This window comes from Oncorhynchus mykiss, chromosome 23, assembly GCF_057628025.1.
Source record: "Oncorhynchus mykiss isolate SJ-2025 chromosome 23, ASM5762802v1, whole genome shotgun sequence".
NCBI lineage: Eukaryota > Metazoa > Chordata > Actinopteri > Salmoniformes > Salmonidae > Oncorhynchus > Oncorhynchus mykiss.
The window spans coordinates 57,071,048-57,087,808 of NC_143044.1; the positions used below are offsets into that span (position 1 = coordinate 57,071,048).

The following is a 16,761-nucleotide window of genomic DNA, read 5'->3' on the forward strand; positions in this document are numbered from 1 at the left end:
CAAGCGGTACCAGACATTATAAACATGGTACCAGACATTATAAGTCATAGACTGTTTTCTCTGCTACCGCCCGCCAAGCGGTACCAGACATTATAAACATGGTACCAGACATTATAAGTCATAGACTGTTTTCTCTGCTACCGTCCGCCAAGCGGTACCAGACATTATAAGTCATAGACTGTTTTCTCTGCTACCGTCCGCCAAGCGGTACCAGACATTATAAGTCATAGACTGTTTTCTCTGCTACCGCCCGCCAAGCGGTACCAGACATTATAAACATGGTACCAGACATTATAAACATGGTACCAGACATTATAAGTCATAGACTGTTTTCTCTGCTACCGCCCGCCAAGCGGTACCAGACATTATAAACATGGTACCAGACATTATAAGTCATAGACTGTTTTCTCTGCTACCGTCCGCCAAGCGGTACCAGACATTATAAGTCATAGACTGTTTTCTCTGCTACCGCCCGCCAAGCGGTACCAGACATTATAAACATGGTACCAGACATTATAAGTCATAGACTGTTTTCTCTGCTACCGCCCACCAAGCGGTACCAGACATTATAAACATGGTACCAGACATTTAAGTCATAGACTGTTTTCTCTGCTACCGCCCGCCAAGCGGTACCAGACATTATAAACATGGTACCAGACATTATAAGTCATAGACTGTTTTCTCTGCTACCGCCCACCAAGCGGTACCAGACATTATAAACATGGTACCAGACATTATAAACATGGTACCAGACATTATAAGTCATAGACTGTTTTCTCTGCTACCGCCCGCCAAGCGGTACCAGACATTATAAACATGGTACCAGACATTATAAGTCATAGACTGTTTTCTCTGCTACCGTCCGCCAAGCGGTACCAGACATTATAAGTCATAGACTGTTTTCTCTGCTACCGTCCGCCAAGCGGTACCAGACATTATAAGTCATAGACTGTTTTCTCTGCTACCGCCCGCCAAGCGGTACCAGACATTATAAACATGGTACCAGACATTATAAACATGGTACCAGACATTATAAGTCATAGACTGTTTTCTCTGCTACCGCCCGCCAAGCGGTACCAGACATTATAAACATGGTACCAGACATTATAAGTCATAGACTGTTTTCTCTGCTACCGCCCACCAAGCGGTACCAGACATTATAAACATGGTACCAGACATTATAAGTCATAGACTGTTTTCTCTGCTACCGCCCGCCAAGCGGTACCAGACATTATAAACATGGTACCAGACATTATAAGTCATAGACTGTTTTCTCTGCTACCGCCCACCAAGCGGTACCAGACATTATAAACATGGTACCAGACATTATAAACATGGTACCAGACATTATAAGTCATAGACTGTTTTCTCTGCTACCGCCCGCCAAGCGGTACCAGACATTATAAACATGGTACCAGACATTAGAAGTCATAGACTGTTTTCTCTGCTACCGCCCACCAAGCGGTACCAGACATTATAAACATGGTACCAGACATTATAAACATGGTACAAGACATTATAAACATGGTACCAGACATTATAAGTCATAGACTGTTTTCTCTGCTACCGCCCACCAAGCGGTACCAGACATTATGAACATGGTACCAGACATTATAAACATGGAACCAGACATTATAAGTCATAGACTGTTTTCTCTGCTACCGCCCGCCAAGCGGTACCAGACATTATAAGTCATAGACTGTTTTCTCTGCTACCGCCCGCCAAGCGGTACCAGACATTATAAACATGGTACCAGACATTATAAGTCATAGACTGTTTTCTCTGCTACCGCCCGCCAAGCGGTACCAGACATTATAAGTCATAGACTGTTTTCTCTGCTACCGCCCACCAAGCGGTACCAGACATTATAAACATGGTACCAGACATTATAAGTCATAGACTGTTTTCTCTGCTACCGCCCGCCAAGCGGTACCAGACATTATAAGTCATAGACTGTTTTCTCTGCTACCGCCCACCAAGCGGTACCAGACATTATAAACATGGTACCAGACATTATAAGTCATATACTGTTTTCTCTGCTACCGCCCACCAAGCGGTACCAGACATTATAAGTCATAGACTGTTTTCTCTGCTACCGCCCGCCAAGCGGTACCAGACATTATGAACATGGTACCAGACATTATAAGTCATAGACTGTTTTCTCTGCTACCGCCCACCAAGCGGTACCAGACATTATAAACATGGTACCAGACATTATAAGTCATAGACTGTTTTCTCTGCTACCGCCCGCCAAGCGGTACCAGACATTATAAACATGGTGCCAGACATTATAAGTCATAGACTGTTTTCTCTGCTACCGCCCGCCAAGCGGTACCAGACATTATAAACATGGTACCAGACATTATAAGTCATAGACTGTTTTCTCTGCTACCGCCCACCAAGCGGTACCAGACATTATAAACATGGTACCAGACATTATGAGTCATAGACTGTTTTCTCTGCAACCGCCCACCAAGCGGTACCAGACATTATAAACATGGTACCAGACATTATAAGTCATAGACTGTTTTCTCTGCTACCGCCCACCAAGCGGTACCAGACATTATAAACACAGTACCAGACATTATAAGTCATAGACAGTTTTCTCTGCTACCGCCCGCCAAGCGGTACCAGACATTATAAACATGGTACCAGACATTATAAGTCATAGACTGTTTTCTCTGCTACCGCCCGCCAAGCGGTACCAGACATTATAAACATGGTACCAGACATTATAAGTCATAGACTGTTTTCTCTGCTACCGCCCACCAAGCGGTACCAGACATTATAAACACAGTACCAGACATTATAAGTCATAGACTGTTTTCTCTGCTACCGCCCGCCAAGCGGTACCAGACATTATAAACATGGTACCAGACATTATAAGTCATAGACTGTTTTCTCTGCTACCGCCCGCCAAGCGGTACCAGACATTATAAACATGGTACCAGACATTATAAGTCATAGACTGTTTTCTCTGCTACCGTCCGCCAAGCGGTACCAGACATTATAAGTCATAGACTGTTTTCTCTGCTACCGTCCGCCAAGCGGTACCAGACATTATAAGTCATAGACTGTTTTCTCTGCTACCGCCCACCAAGCGGTACCAGACATTATAAACATGGTACCAGACATTATAAACATGGTACCAGACATTATAAGTCATAGACTGTTTTCTCTGCTACCGCCCGCCAAGCGGTACCAGACATTATAAACATGGTACCAGACATTATAAGTCATAGACTGTTTTCTCTGCTACCGTCCGCCAAGCGGTACCAGACATTATAAGTCATAGACTGTTTTCTCTGCTACCGCCCGCCAAGCGGTACCAGACATTATAAACATGGTACCAGACATTATAAGTCATAGACTGTTTTCTCTGCTACCGCCCACCAAGCGGTACCAGACATTATAAACATGGTACCAGACATTTAAGTCATAGACTGTTTTCTCTGCTACCGCCCGCCAAGCGGTACCAGACATTATAAACATGGTACCAGACATTATAAGTCATAGACTGTTTTCTCTGCTACCGCCCACCAAGCGGTACCAGACATTATAAACATGGTACCAGACATTATAAACATGGTACCAGACATTATAAGTCATAGACTGTTTTCTCTGCTACCGCCCGCCAAGCGGTACCAGACATTATAAACATGGTACCAGACATTATAAGTCATAGACTGTTTTCTCTGCTACCGTCCGCCAAGCGGTACCAGACATTATAAGTCATAGACTGTTTTCTCTGCTACCGTCCGCCAAGCGGTACCAGACATTATAAGTCATAGACTGTTTTCTCTGCTACCGCCCGCCAAGCGGTACCAGACATTATAAACATGGTACCAGACATTATAAACATGGTACCAGACATTATAAGTCATAGACTGTTTTCTCTGCTACCGCCCGCCAAGCGGTACCAGACATTATAAACATGGTACCAGACATTATAAGTCATAGACTGTTTTCTCTGCTACCGTCCGCCAAGCGGTACCAGACATTATAAGTCATAGACTGTTTTCTCTGCTACCGCCCGCCAAGCGGTACCAGACATTATAAACATGGTACCAGACATTATAAGTCATAGACTGTTTTCTCTGCTACCGCCCACCAAGCGGTACCAGACATTATAAACATGGTACCAGACATTATAAGTCATAGACTGTTTTCTCTGCTACCGCCCGCCAAGCGGTACCAGACATTATAAACATGGTACCAGACATTATAAGTCATAGACTGTTTTCTCTGCTACCGCCCACCAAGCGGTACCAGACATTATAAACATGGTACCAGACATTATAAACATGGTACCAGACATTATAAGTCATAGACTGTTTTCTCTGCTACCGCCCGCCAAGCGGTACCAGACATTATAAACATGGTACCAGACATTATAAGTCATAGACTGTTTTCTCTGCTACCGTCCACCAAGCGGTACCAGACATTATAAACATGGTACCAGACATTATAAACATGGTACCAGACATTATAAACATGGTACCAGACATTATAAGTCATAGACTGTTTTCTCTGCTACCGCCCACCAAGCGGTACCAGTTATTATGAACATGGTACCAGACATTATAAACATGGAACCAGACATTATAAGTCATAGACTGTTTTCTCTGCTACCGCCCGCCAAGCGGTACCAGACATTATAAGTCATAGACTGTTTTCTCTGCTACCGCCCACCAAGCGGAACCAGACATTATAAACATGGTACCAGACATTACAAGTCATAGACTGTTTTCTCTGCTACCGCCCGCCAAGCGGTACCAGACATTATAAGTCATAGACTGTTTTCTCTGCTACCGCCCACCAAGCGGTACCAGACATTATAAACATGGTACCAGACATTATAAGTCATAGACTGTTTTCTCTGCTACCGCCCGCCAAGCGGTACCAGACATTATAAGTCATAGACTGTTTTCTCTGCTACCGCCCACCAAGCGGTACCAGACATTATAAACATGGTACCAGACATTATAAGTCATATACTGTTTTCTCTGCTACCGCCCACCAAGCGGTACCAGACATTATAAGTCATAGACTGTTTTCTCTGCTACCGCCCACCAAGCGGTACCAGACATTATAAGTCATAGACTGTTTTCTCTGCTACCGCCCGCCAAGCGGTACCAGACATTATGAACATGGTACCAGACATTATAAGTCATAGACTGTTTTCTCTGCTACCGCCCACCAAGCGGTACCAGACATTATAAACATGGTACCAGACATTATAAGTCATAGACTGTTTTCTCTGCTACCGCCCGCCAAGCGGTACCAGACATTATAAACATGGTGCCAGACATTATAAGTCATAGACTGTTTTCTCTGCTACCGCCCGCCAAGCGGTACCAGACATTATAAACATGGTGCCAGACATTATAAGTCATAGACTGTTTTCTCTGCTACCGCCCACCAAGCGGTACCAGACATTATAAACATGGTACCAGACATTATAAGTCATAGACTGTTTTCTCTGCAACCGCCCACCAAGCGGTACCAGACATTATAAACATGGTACCAGACATTATAAGTCATAGACTGTTTTCTCTGCTACCGCCCACCAAGCGGTACCAGACATTATAAACATGGTACCAGACATTATAAGTCATAGACTGTTTTCTCTGCTACCGCCCGCCAAGCGGTACCAGACATTATAAACATGGTACCAGACATTATAAGTCATAGACTGTTTTCTCTGCTACCGCCCACCAAGCGGTACCAGACATTATAAACATGGTACCAGACATTATAAGTCATAGACTGTTTTCTCTGCTACCGCCCGCCAAGCGGTACCAGACATTATAAGTCATAGACTGTTTTCTCTGCTACCGCCCACCAAGCGGTACCAGACATTATAAACATGGTACCAGACATTATAAGTCATAGACTGTTTTCTCTGCTACCGCCCACCAAGCGGTACCAGACATTATAAGTCATAGACTGTTTTCTCTGCTACCGCCCACCAAGCGGTACCAGACATTATAAGTCATAGACTGTTTTCTCTGCTACCGCCCGCCAAGCGGTACCAGACATTATGAACATGGTACCAGACATTATAAGTCATAGACTGTTTTCTCTGCTACCGCCCAACAAGCGGTACCAGACATTATAAACATGGTACCAGACATTATAAGTCATAGACTGTTTTCTCTGCTACCGCCGGCCAAGCGGTACCAGACATTATAAACATGGTGCCAGACATTATAAGTCATAGACTGTTTTCTCTGCTACCGCCCGCCAAGCGGTACCAGACATTATAAACATGGTACCAGACATTATAAGTCATAGACTGTTTTCTCTGCTACCGCCCGCCAAGCGGTACCAGACATTATAAACATGGTACCAGACATTATAAACATGGTACCAGACATTATAAACATGGTACCAGACATTATAAACATGGTACCAGACATTATAAGTCATAGACTGTTTTCTCTGCTACCGCCCGCCAAGCGGTACCAGACATTATAAACATGGTACCAGACATTATAAACATGGTACCAGACATTATAAACATGGTACCAGACATTATAAGTCATAGACTGTTTTCTCTGCTACCGCCCGCCAAGCGGTACCAGACATTATAAACATGGTACCAGACATTATAAGTCATAGACTGTTTTCTCTGCTACCGCCCGCCAAGCGGTACCAGACATTATAAACATGGTACCAGACATTATAAACATGGTACCAGACATTATAAACATGGTACCAGACATTATAAGTCATAGACTGTTTTCTCTGCTACCGCCCGCCAAGCGGTACCAGACATTATAAACATGGTACCAGACATTATAAGTCATAGACTGTTTTCTCTGCTACCGCCCGCCAAGCGGTACCAGAGTGCCAAGTCTCGGTTATTGAAGGGGTTTTCCTATGGGGACGGACAAAGAACCATTTTAGGTTCAAGATAGCACACTTATTTTTTCTAATGTGGAGACTGAAGGGCAACATAGGATGAGATGAACTCAACGTTCTTGACCGCAGTTCCAATAGCTGCAGGAGACTGCTCCATCTAATATCTCCTCCCAGGCGCTGTTCCTCCTTTTCACGCTGCTTGGTCCTTGTAGTGCGGGTTGTTCTGTCACGGTCGTCATAATGAGGAGACCAATACGCAGCGTGATAAGCGTACATGACTCTTTTAATGAACAGAACGAACACTGAACAAACCACAAAAACGAACCGTGACGCTATATAACTACTGCAAACAGGCAACTAAACATAGAATAACAACCCACAAACTATCCATTGAATATGGCTACCTAAATATGGTCCCCAATCAGAGACAACGATAAACAGCTGCCTCTGAGAACCAATCTAGGCAACCATAGACATATAAACACCTAGACTAGTTAAACACCATAAATAAACCAAAACCCTTAGACAATACAAAAACTACACAAACCACCCTAGTCACACCCTGACTTAACCAAATCATGAAGAAAATAAAGATAACTAAGGTCAGGGCGTGACACTTAGTCATATCTCAGCTTACTCACTTACTTACGGAGCTGCCTACTCCTGATGATTCGTTTTTTTCAAATCATATGAGCAAAAAATATTTAGATTTATCTGGGATGCTAATCCAGACAAAATAAAGCATGCCTATCTATATAATGAATATGAATTGGGTGGGTTGAGATTATTAAATATAAAAGCACTAAACCTCTCTCTAAATGCTTCACTTATACAACTGGTCTGCCTGTCCAAAACAAAAGATCAACACTGGAGGAATAATAAATAGGAAATGATACCAGTTTCAAATATTGGTTGGCGGCCATGGCTTTGGCTCTCTCAACGTCAATCATGAGGTCCTCCACCTCTCCCTGCAGTCTCTGCTTGGTCTTCTCCAGGGAGGCACACTTTGAGTTGGTCGCCTCAATGGTCTCCTCAGCCTCCTGCAGACGCTGGGCCAGCTTCTTCCTGTTGGACAACAGCGGGTGGTGTCATGGTGAGTAACTTGTTGTGAAACAAATACTGCACTACATATTGAAGTAACATTTTCTCAGATCCCCAACCAGCCTCACCATCCACAGCCTTTATTTTAGTCTTTACTATTGAGAGCAACTCACTTGGCCTCCTCCAGCTCCTCTGTGCGTTGGATGGCATCAGTTTCATACTTAGTCCTCCACTGAGCCACCTCACTGTTGGCCTTGGACATGCCGCGCTGCAGCTCTGCCTTGGCCTCCTGCTCCTCCTCAAACTGCTCTCTCAGGAGATCACAGTCATGGCGGGCAGACTGGACACCATGGGCCAGTGCGTTTTTAGCCTGAGAGATAAAGAAAGACAGAGAGATTAGAGAGGGAGAGTAAAACAGATGACAGTAGAAGTCTCTGAGGGAGGTGTAGAAACAGTCTATGTGTAGATAAAGATCTAAACTGGAAGGTGGTTTCCATTTAGGATGCCTGACCTTGACCTCCTCCTCAATCAGTCTCTTCAGCTCCTCCACCTGCTGGGTGAAGGCCTGTTTGCCTCTGGTCAGCTGAGACACCAGGGCTTCCTTCTCCTCCAGCTGGCGACCAAACTCACCTGCAGGGAAAGAGGAACATCTTGTTATGGGGACTCTGTTCTCGAAGATTGACATTTTATTTTGAGGAATCGTAGTGCAGAAACTGTGTGGACTGAATTTACAGCCCCCGACACATGTTATTGTGTACTACTGAGGTGAACTATATTGGTTTGTTGTTCATTGTTGGAGGTACCATTTTCTGTCAGGAGTCTGGCCCTCTGTCCGCTGATGTCGTTGACCTGGCGAGCATTCTCATCATTCTTAGTCTTGAGCTCGCTCAGCTGGTCCTCAACAGTACGGCACATCTTCTCCAGATTGCCCTGTTAGTGAAACATATGTGACTGTCAACTTCAGTTTATTGAATGGTAATTTAGTTGACCCTCAACAATGCTTGACCAAAACATCACTACTCACCTTAGTCTTGGCGACAGCCTCCATGTTGCTGGAGAGGTCATCAATCTCCATCTTGTACTCGCTCTCGCGCAGGTTGTCGATCTGCTCCCCGAGCTCAGCCACACTGTCGGCCTGCTTCTTGCGCAGAGCTGCGGCTGTGGCCTCATGCTGCAGGGTGGACTCTTCAAGATCACGACGCAGCTTCTGGAACTCAGCCTCGCGCTTCTTGTTCATCTCAATCTGAGCATCAGTGGCGCCTCCGGCCTCCTCCAGTCTCTCGCTGATCTCCTCAAGTTCCCTGGAGAGATCGGCCCTCTGCTTCTCAACCTTGGCCCTGGCAGCACGCTCAGCCTCAATTTCCTCTTCCAGCTCCTCAATACGGGCCTAGAAAAAGGGTCAGGAGCAGGGGGAATGAACACTACAATACAGTTGAAACAATTGAACCTCACTACATAATAATAGCATGTACTGTATATTTAGCATAAATGTGTTTATACATAGACAGCTATACTAACATATTTACTATATTCATTAGACAGTGGCCCATGCAGGAACCACACTAACAACGGTAAGAAGCAACATCACGTTGTCCTCTTGCTGTTCCAGCTTGGTCTTGGCCTTGGTCAGAGTGTTGACTTTGTCCTCCTCTGCCTGTAGGTCGTCCAGTGTCTGCTGGTGGGCCTCTTGGAGGGCTTTCTTCTCCTTGGTCAGCTTGGCAACACTCTCATCCATAGACGCCATCTCCTCTGTCAGGTTTTTAACCTGAAAACGGCCACAACAAATTTCGTTTTTGGTCACTTCACCATAAGTGGTTAAATGGATAATAGAAATGTGTCAACAAGTACTGTACTATAGATTCAACACTAGATGGCCCTGTACTCCATGCCAGTGTGCTGAATGGAAATCATAAACGAGGGGGGAGCAGAACATATAATGAATGTGGGGAGTCAACCACAACTGAAATTCTACTATTTTGTGTCTTAATTTTTACTGCACTCACAAAAAGACTTGAATTACATTTATTTTTTGAGTTGATTATTCTTTGGATTATTGTTTGGTTAGACTGTCTACAAGACCTTGTTTTCAGTGGCGTGCTTCTCCTTCTCCACTTTGGCCTAGGTGAGCTCCAGGTCATCAATGTCCTTCTTCAGCTCAGAGCACTCGTCCTCCAGCTTCTTCTTCTTGGCAGTCAACTCAGCATTCATCTCCTCCTCATCCTCCAGCCTCTCAGTCGTCTCTTTGAGTTTGGCCTCCAGCTGGATCTTGCTCTTGATGAGCCCCTCGCACCTTTCCTCAGCATCGTTCAGATTCTCTGAATCCTGGTTTCAGAACAAGAGAAAAAACCTGTGTTCTCACTTTGTGTATCAAAATATAGACTTCATTTAGTCAAATAAGTGAGAGCAAATCAATTTAAATGCATGACATATATATCACATGCCAAAAAGATCATCAATGACTTCAACCGCCTGTTCACCCCGCTATCATCCAGAAGGTGAGGTCAGTACAGGTGTGTCAAAGCAGGGACAGAGAGACTGAAAAACAGCTTCTATCTCAAGGCCATAAAACTGTTAAACAGCCATCACTAACACAGAGAGACTGAAAAACAGCTTCTATCTCAAGGCCACCAGACTGTTAAACAGCCATCACTAACACAGAGAGACTGAAAAACAACTTCTATCTCAAGGCCATCAGACTGTTAAACAGCCATCACTAGCCGGTTACTACCTAGGCTGCCCTATGTACATAGACCTGGCATCACTGGCCACTTTAATAATCGAACACTGATCCATCCTTGAAGAGGTGTGCATGTTCCCCAAGTCTTGGGAGGGGGGGGACATACTGTTTTACCCACGTCATGTGTACAGTATATACTGTATTCTAGTCACCCTAGTGGCTGCTGCCCTACGTACATAGACCTGTCATCACTGTTCTATGTACTTCATATGTATATACTGTATTCTAGACAAGGCTTTCCTATTCAATTATTGTTCATATGTATATACTGTATTCTAGTCAAGGCCATCCTTTTAAATTATTGTTCGTATGTGCTGATGTGTGTGCGATTGTGTCTGTGTACTTGTGTGTCTAAATGTGCTCTGATGAGGGTTGTTGCTCACTCACAGATGCGACTTGAAGCGCCAGGTCATTCTTCTCCTGCACCATGGCCACCATCTTCTCCTCCAACTCCTTCTTCTTGGCCAGAGCCTTGGCCAAGTCCGACGTCATCTTCTCATAGTTCTCCTTCATGTTGGCCAGCTCCTTCTCAGTCTCAGCGCTCTGCAGCAGGGGCTTGATCTTGAAGTACAACTTCATCCATGGCCAGGTTTTCACATTCATGAATGAACGGATGTTGTACTGGATGGTGAAGACGGAATCTCTGGTCCACAGAAAGGATAGAGTGACATGGTGAGTGACATGGTGAGTGACATGGTGAGTGACATGGTGAGTGATATGGTGAGTGATATGGTGAGTGACATGGTGAGTGATATGGTGAGTGACATGGTGAGTGATATGGTGAGTGACATGGTGAGTGACATGGTGAGTGACATGGTGAGTGACATGGTGAGTGACGTGGTGTGTGACATGGTGAGTGACATGGTGAGTGACGTGGTGAGTGACATGGTGAGTGACATGGTGAGTGACATGCTTAAAGATCTCCTCCAGTGTTTTTGTTTTTTACTTTTCCTGTGGAAAACGATATCCCAAGTATAAATACAGTAAAGTATAAATACAGTAAAGTATAAATACAGTAAAGTATAAATACAGTAAAGTATAAATACAGTAAAGTACGCACACTAAAGGGTCAAAATATATGTTTTGAAGAAAATATATATATTTTTATACAACTGCAAACTTCAAGGAGTGGGAAATGACACAATCATTATACAAAACATACAGGAGGCTGACAGAATTCTTTGCCAAGATGTCTACTCTTCCTCACCTCCTCTCCATCATCTTGGTGAACTCTCTCCTCATGAGGAATCCACGGCTGAGAGCCTGGACCATGCCGACCAGAGAGGCCAGCTTCTCATCTCTCATCTCCTCCAGGACACCCAGCAGACCGGCTTTGAAGAACACCTGACACAGGTTGACATGGTCAATTATGGAACCAGTCAGGTGGAAAGAGAAAGGTTGAATCCAAAGAGAGGAACAAAACCACTAGATTGATTTGAACAACATAAACATTGTAATGTTTACAAACAAACCATGAGATGGGTTGTTAATGAGTTGTAAGTTATTGTATAGTTGTAGATTAATAATGTACACTGATATAGATAACTGCAGACATACCATTATGACATAATGCACAAGATAATGAATTGAGTACAATGTTTCTTCACATTTTTAAGAAATAATTACAATATGGATAGATCAACTGGAGAGACATTTAATGAGTTTAAATTATCATTGAAGTTGTGTTTTAGTTGGCATCTTTTGCTGGGGGGTTTTTGACTGACCTTGGTGTGTCCAAACTTGTAGTCCTCGTGATTCACATCAATGGACCCAAGCAGCTTCTCAGAAGCCTTCTTGTTATCCATGAACTGGCCCTCGGGGATGACACTGGCATTCAGTACTTTGTACCTGAATCAGGAGAAATGTCAAGATGTAATAGACTGGTTATATTACGTAAAATAATAAGGCTATTCTGATGTTGGGAAAACCCTTAGAGAAGATTAGCGTGTGTGTGTGTGTGTGTGTGTGTGTGTGTGTGTGTGTTTGTGTGTGTGTGTGTGTGTGCGCGTGTACCTCTGCTTGAAGTCAGCATAGATGATTCTGCTGGGGAAGCCCTTCCTGCAGATCCTGATACCCTCCAGAGCTATATATTGAAGGACTGACCATCCATGATATCAAAATGATAGTATTAATAATGTTTTGAGGCTGTAAAGTGCATGTTTCCCTTTACTTTGGTTACAAACATTAAAACAAGCTCATATTTTGGGTTCTGATGGGGTACGACAGGTGAACTAAGCCGATGTTCTTTAAGAAAAAATGTTCAAGAATGAATGGGTACATATCTTTTAACCTCTAACCTCTACATCCAGGAATGGATGTAGAAACTGCAGACTGACCCTTTAAAGAATATGGGACTGATTTGTCACTAGTTCTTCATGAAATATTTTGATGTTCTGCTAATCTTACCCTCAGGTGGGGCAGCGACATACAGGGTCGCCATCAGTTTGACTGAAGACTTCCCGTACAGCTGAAGAACTGAGTCGTTCAGGGGGTCCTTGTTCTTGTCCAGCCAGCCAGTGATGTTGTAGTCCACAGTGCCGGCGTAGTGCACCAGGGAGAAGTGGGCCTCTGCCTTGCCTTTGGCTGGCTTGGGCTTCTCAAACGCCTTGTTTTTGCCAAGATGCTGGGCGTACAGCTTGTTCTTGAAGGAAGTGTCTGAAGCCTTGGGGAACATGCACTCCTCTTCAAGGATGGAGAAGATGCCCAATGGCTTTACGAAAAGAGATGTACATCAAATTAGTGATATTTACATTTAGGATCACATTTATTCTTTTAGCAAATATGCTATTATAAGAGTATCTTCATTTAGTGGCACAATAGGAAACATATTGAGTTCTCAACAGTCAGATGCGTTGTACCATGTAATAATATCTCCATTTGAGCTTTGCTGTTGAGGTCCATTATAATCCTGACAGACAGCTTACCTTCTCAATAAGCTCAATGCAGGCAGCCAAGTCCATGCCGAAGTCAATGAAGGCCCAGACGATTCCCTCCTTCTTGTACTCCTCTTGTTCCAGGACGAACATGGTGTGGTTGAAAAACTGTTGCAGTTTCTCATTGGTGAAGTTGATGCACAGCTGCTCCATGCTGTTGTACTGTTGAAGGAATTTCAGAAGGGATCGTTTCATCATCATACAAGGCTGTAATCCCTCTCAATCACAACTAATTGTCTTGTTCTGGTCTCAGACTCACGTCAAAGATCTCAAACCCGGCAATGTCGAGCACACCGATGTAGAACTGCCTTGGATTCTTGGTGTCCAACATCTCGTTGATACGGATGACCATCCACAGGAACATCCTCTCGTAGATGGACTTGGCCAGAGCCGAGACTAAGTTATTAACCTGCAATGATAATACCTCAAATGAATACATGAGACATTGACCATGTCTAGTGACAAGGTGAAAAGAGCTTGGGGAAAACATCATCACTATTCAAAACAAGTAATGTACTCATCACCAACATATTTCTGGTGCTCAGAAAATGGTAGATGCTGTGTTTGGCCGCCTTACCTGAGGCACAGTCTGTCCCTTGGTCACATACTCATTGCCGACCTTCACTCTGGGGTAGCACAGAGCCTTCAGCAACTCAGCTGAGTTCAGGCCCAGCAGGTAGCCGATTTTATCAGCCACTGGAGAGAGAACCAACAACAACAGACTCAGAAACACAAGATCACGTGTTTCTGATGTCACACTGACAAAAGGGTTAGGTTTTGATTTGAACCCACTTCCATCATTTTAAATCATTTCTGGAGGTTGGAATTTGGTCTCCATAAATGATCTCCTGCCGGACTTTGAGGAGGCTCTGTCTATCTTACACGTTGTATATCTATGAGTGGGACTGGGACTGGGACTAATGTTTATATATTGTATATCTATGACTGGGACTGGGACTGGGACTAATGCTTTACATATTGTATATCTATGAGTGGGACTGGGACTGGGACTAATGTTTTACATATTGTATATCTATGAGTGGGACTGGGAATGGGACTAATGCTTTACATATTGTATATCTATGAGTGGGACTGGGAATGGGACTAATGCTTTACATATTGTATATCTATGAGTGGGACTGGGAATGGGACTAATGCTTTACATATTGTATATCTATGAGTGGGACTGGGAATGGGACTAATGCTTTACATATTGTATATCTATGAGTGGGACTGGGAATGGGACTAATGCTTTACATATTGTATATCTATGAGTGGGACTGGGAATGGGACTAATGCTTTACATATTGTATATCTATGAGTGGGACTGGGAATGGGACTAATGCTTTACATATTGTATATCTATGAGTGGGACTGGGAATGGGACTAATGCTTTACATATTGTATATCTATGAGTGGGACTCACCCTCTGTGCCGTCTGGCTCGGCCTGCTCCTCACGCTGCTTCTGCTTGAATTTCAAGTTGCCATGGTGCAGTACAGCTCCTGTCAGCTTGTAGATGCTGATCTTCTCATCATTAGTGAAGCCCAGGATTGTAATGGCATCCTGGCATTAGACAGGGAGTACAACGGTGAACAGTAGTTTTCTCACATACAGTACACTACAGTTCTGTTTTCTCACCAGAACAAATGGGATGGACATTTGACTGGCTTCTCAGATCCACGTGATTACACTTGACCAACACTGGTAGATGACATCACAAGATACATTTGACACAGTTCCACAGGGACTTAGTGACACTCTCTTGTTGATGTCTTACATGTACAGTATGGGCCTCAAGGTGAAGTGTGAAGGCATGAAGAGTTCCCTGAGGCACATGCCTAACTAACAACAAGGCAGAATAAAACAAAACCAAATACATGAAAATTCCCAGCAGCCACCAGGTTGGAATTGCACAGTGTATTCAGTGTGTACGGTGGTCCTACCCATTCCATATATAGAATATGAGGAACCCTTTGTTTGACTCACGTCTGTGGCATCCAGCTCTTCCTTGTCGTTGATGCTGGCCACAGTGATCTGACCCTGACTGCACATGGGGAAGTCGTAGGGGTTGGTGGTGATGAGTGACATTTCTATGGACAACAGATCACAGTCCATTACTTCATACATCTTTGCCAAAGACCTGACCCATATCTAGATGCCTTGTTACGTTGGATGTACTCATTGTAATCGTATTAATCATGTGGACGATGAATTCCACAGACGGGGGATCATTTATCCTGTACCTCTATCCTGTACCTCTATCCTCTATCCTGTACCTCTATCCTGTACCTCTCTCTCCTTTACCTCTCTCCTGTACCTCTCTCCTCTACCTCTCTCCTGTACCTCTATCCTCTATCCTGTACCTCTATCCTGTACCTCTATCCTGTACCTCTCTAATTAACAAATATCCCCGCTCATCGACTCATTTCTATGCGTAGCTTAATCAATTCATAATGTAATATATCACACCCAAGTGACACAACATATTGCAGTAGAAACATTTTCTCAAGTGAGATTTTAGTAAACAACTTTCGTAATCAGGACGGACTGGTTCTCCTGGTCTGTAACAAAACAACATATAGATTATCATACTCAAGCAACATTATGGGGACATTATTGAATTCATAGCATCATCATGGTTCCAGCTATATTAATGTTCAATAGGGTGACATTTAGACAGAAATGTATTGTGTAGAACAGATATGAATGTCTGTCAGGTAGAATAGAGAATCACGTCAGCTCTATTCAATACATTTCTATCAGCAACGTTCAGAACATTTCACCTGAATACCCCCTGTTTGTTCTGTGAGCAGTGTCCACCCAGCACATCAGTACAAGGAGCCCCATAGGGGGGAGCTGCTGGATGCACTAGTTGAGCAGATGCCACTGTTATTAGACACAAGATATTTACTTGGCGTGTTTGTGGGTGGAGAGAACATCAACACCATGCAGACTAAGAGTTTATGACATTCAAAGTTATTTTAATGTGCAAAGATCTGGCATGATATTCGACCTGTGTTTTGGTATCCGAGGGACATAGTGCTGGTGTGGAATAAGAGCCTGCACACCATGTGGATGGGGTCTGTCCAGAACAGGGGTTTCTGGCTTCTGACACACTGTTAACTGGCAGATGTCATTAAACCGTTGAGTAAATTACATTATAAAACTGTCATTGTACATA

At 43.8% G+C, this 16,761-nt stretch overlaps 1 pseudogene across 1 annotated transcript; it reads right to left on the reverse strand.

Moving 5' to 3' along the window:
• Positions 1-7,679: 7,679 nt before the first annotated feature.
• LOC118966737 (myosin heavy chain, fast skeletal muscle-like) lies at positions 7,680-15,707 on the reverse strand (annotated as a pseudogene). The gene is made up of 17 exons (XR_016491202.1): positions 15,567-15,707; positions 15,005-15,143; positions 14,156-14,274; positions 13,838-13,987; positions 13,570-13,740; positions 13,012-13,355; positions 12,659-12,727; positions 12,370-12,493; positions 11,853-11,989; positions 11,033-11,288; positions 9,988-10,230; positions 9,476-9,673; positions 8,933-9,295; positions 8,712-8,838; positions 8,420-8,538; positions 8,082-8,278; positions 7,680-7,932 (listed from the first exon to the last, which is right to left on the reverse strand). The product of XR_016491202.1 is annotated as a myosin heavy chain, fast skeletal muscle-like (transcript).
• Between the last annotated feature and the right edge of the window lie 1,054 nt (positions 15,708-16,761).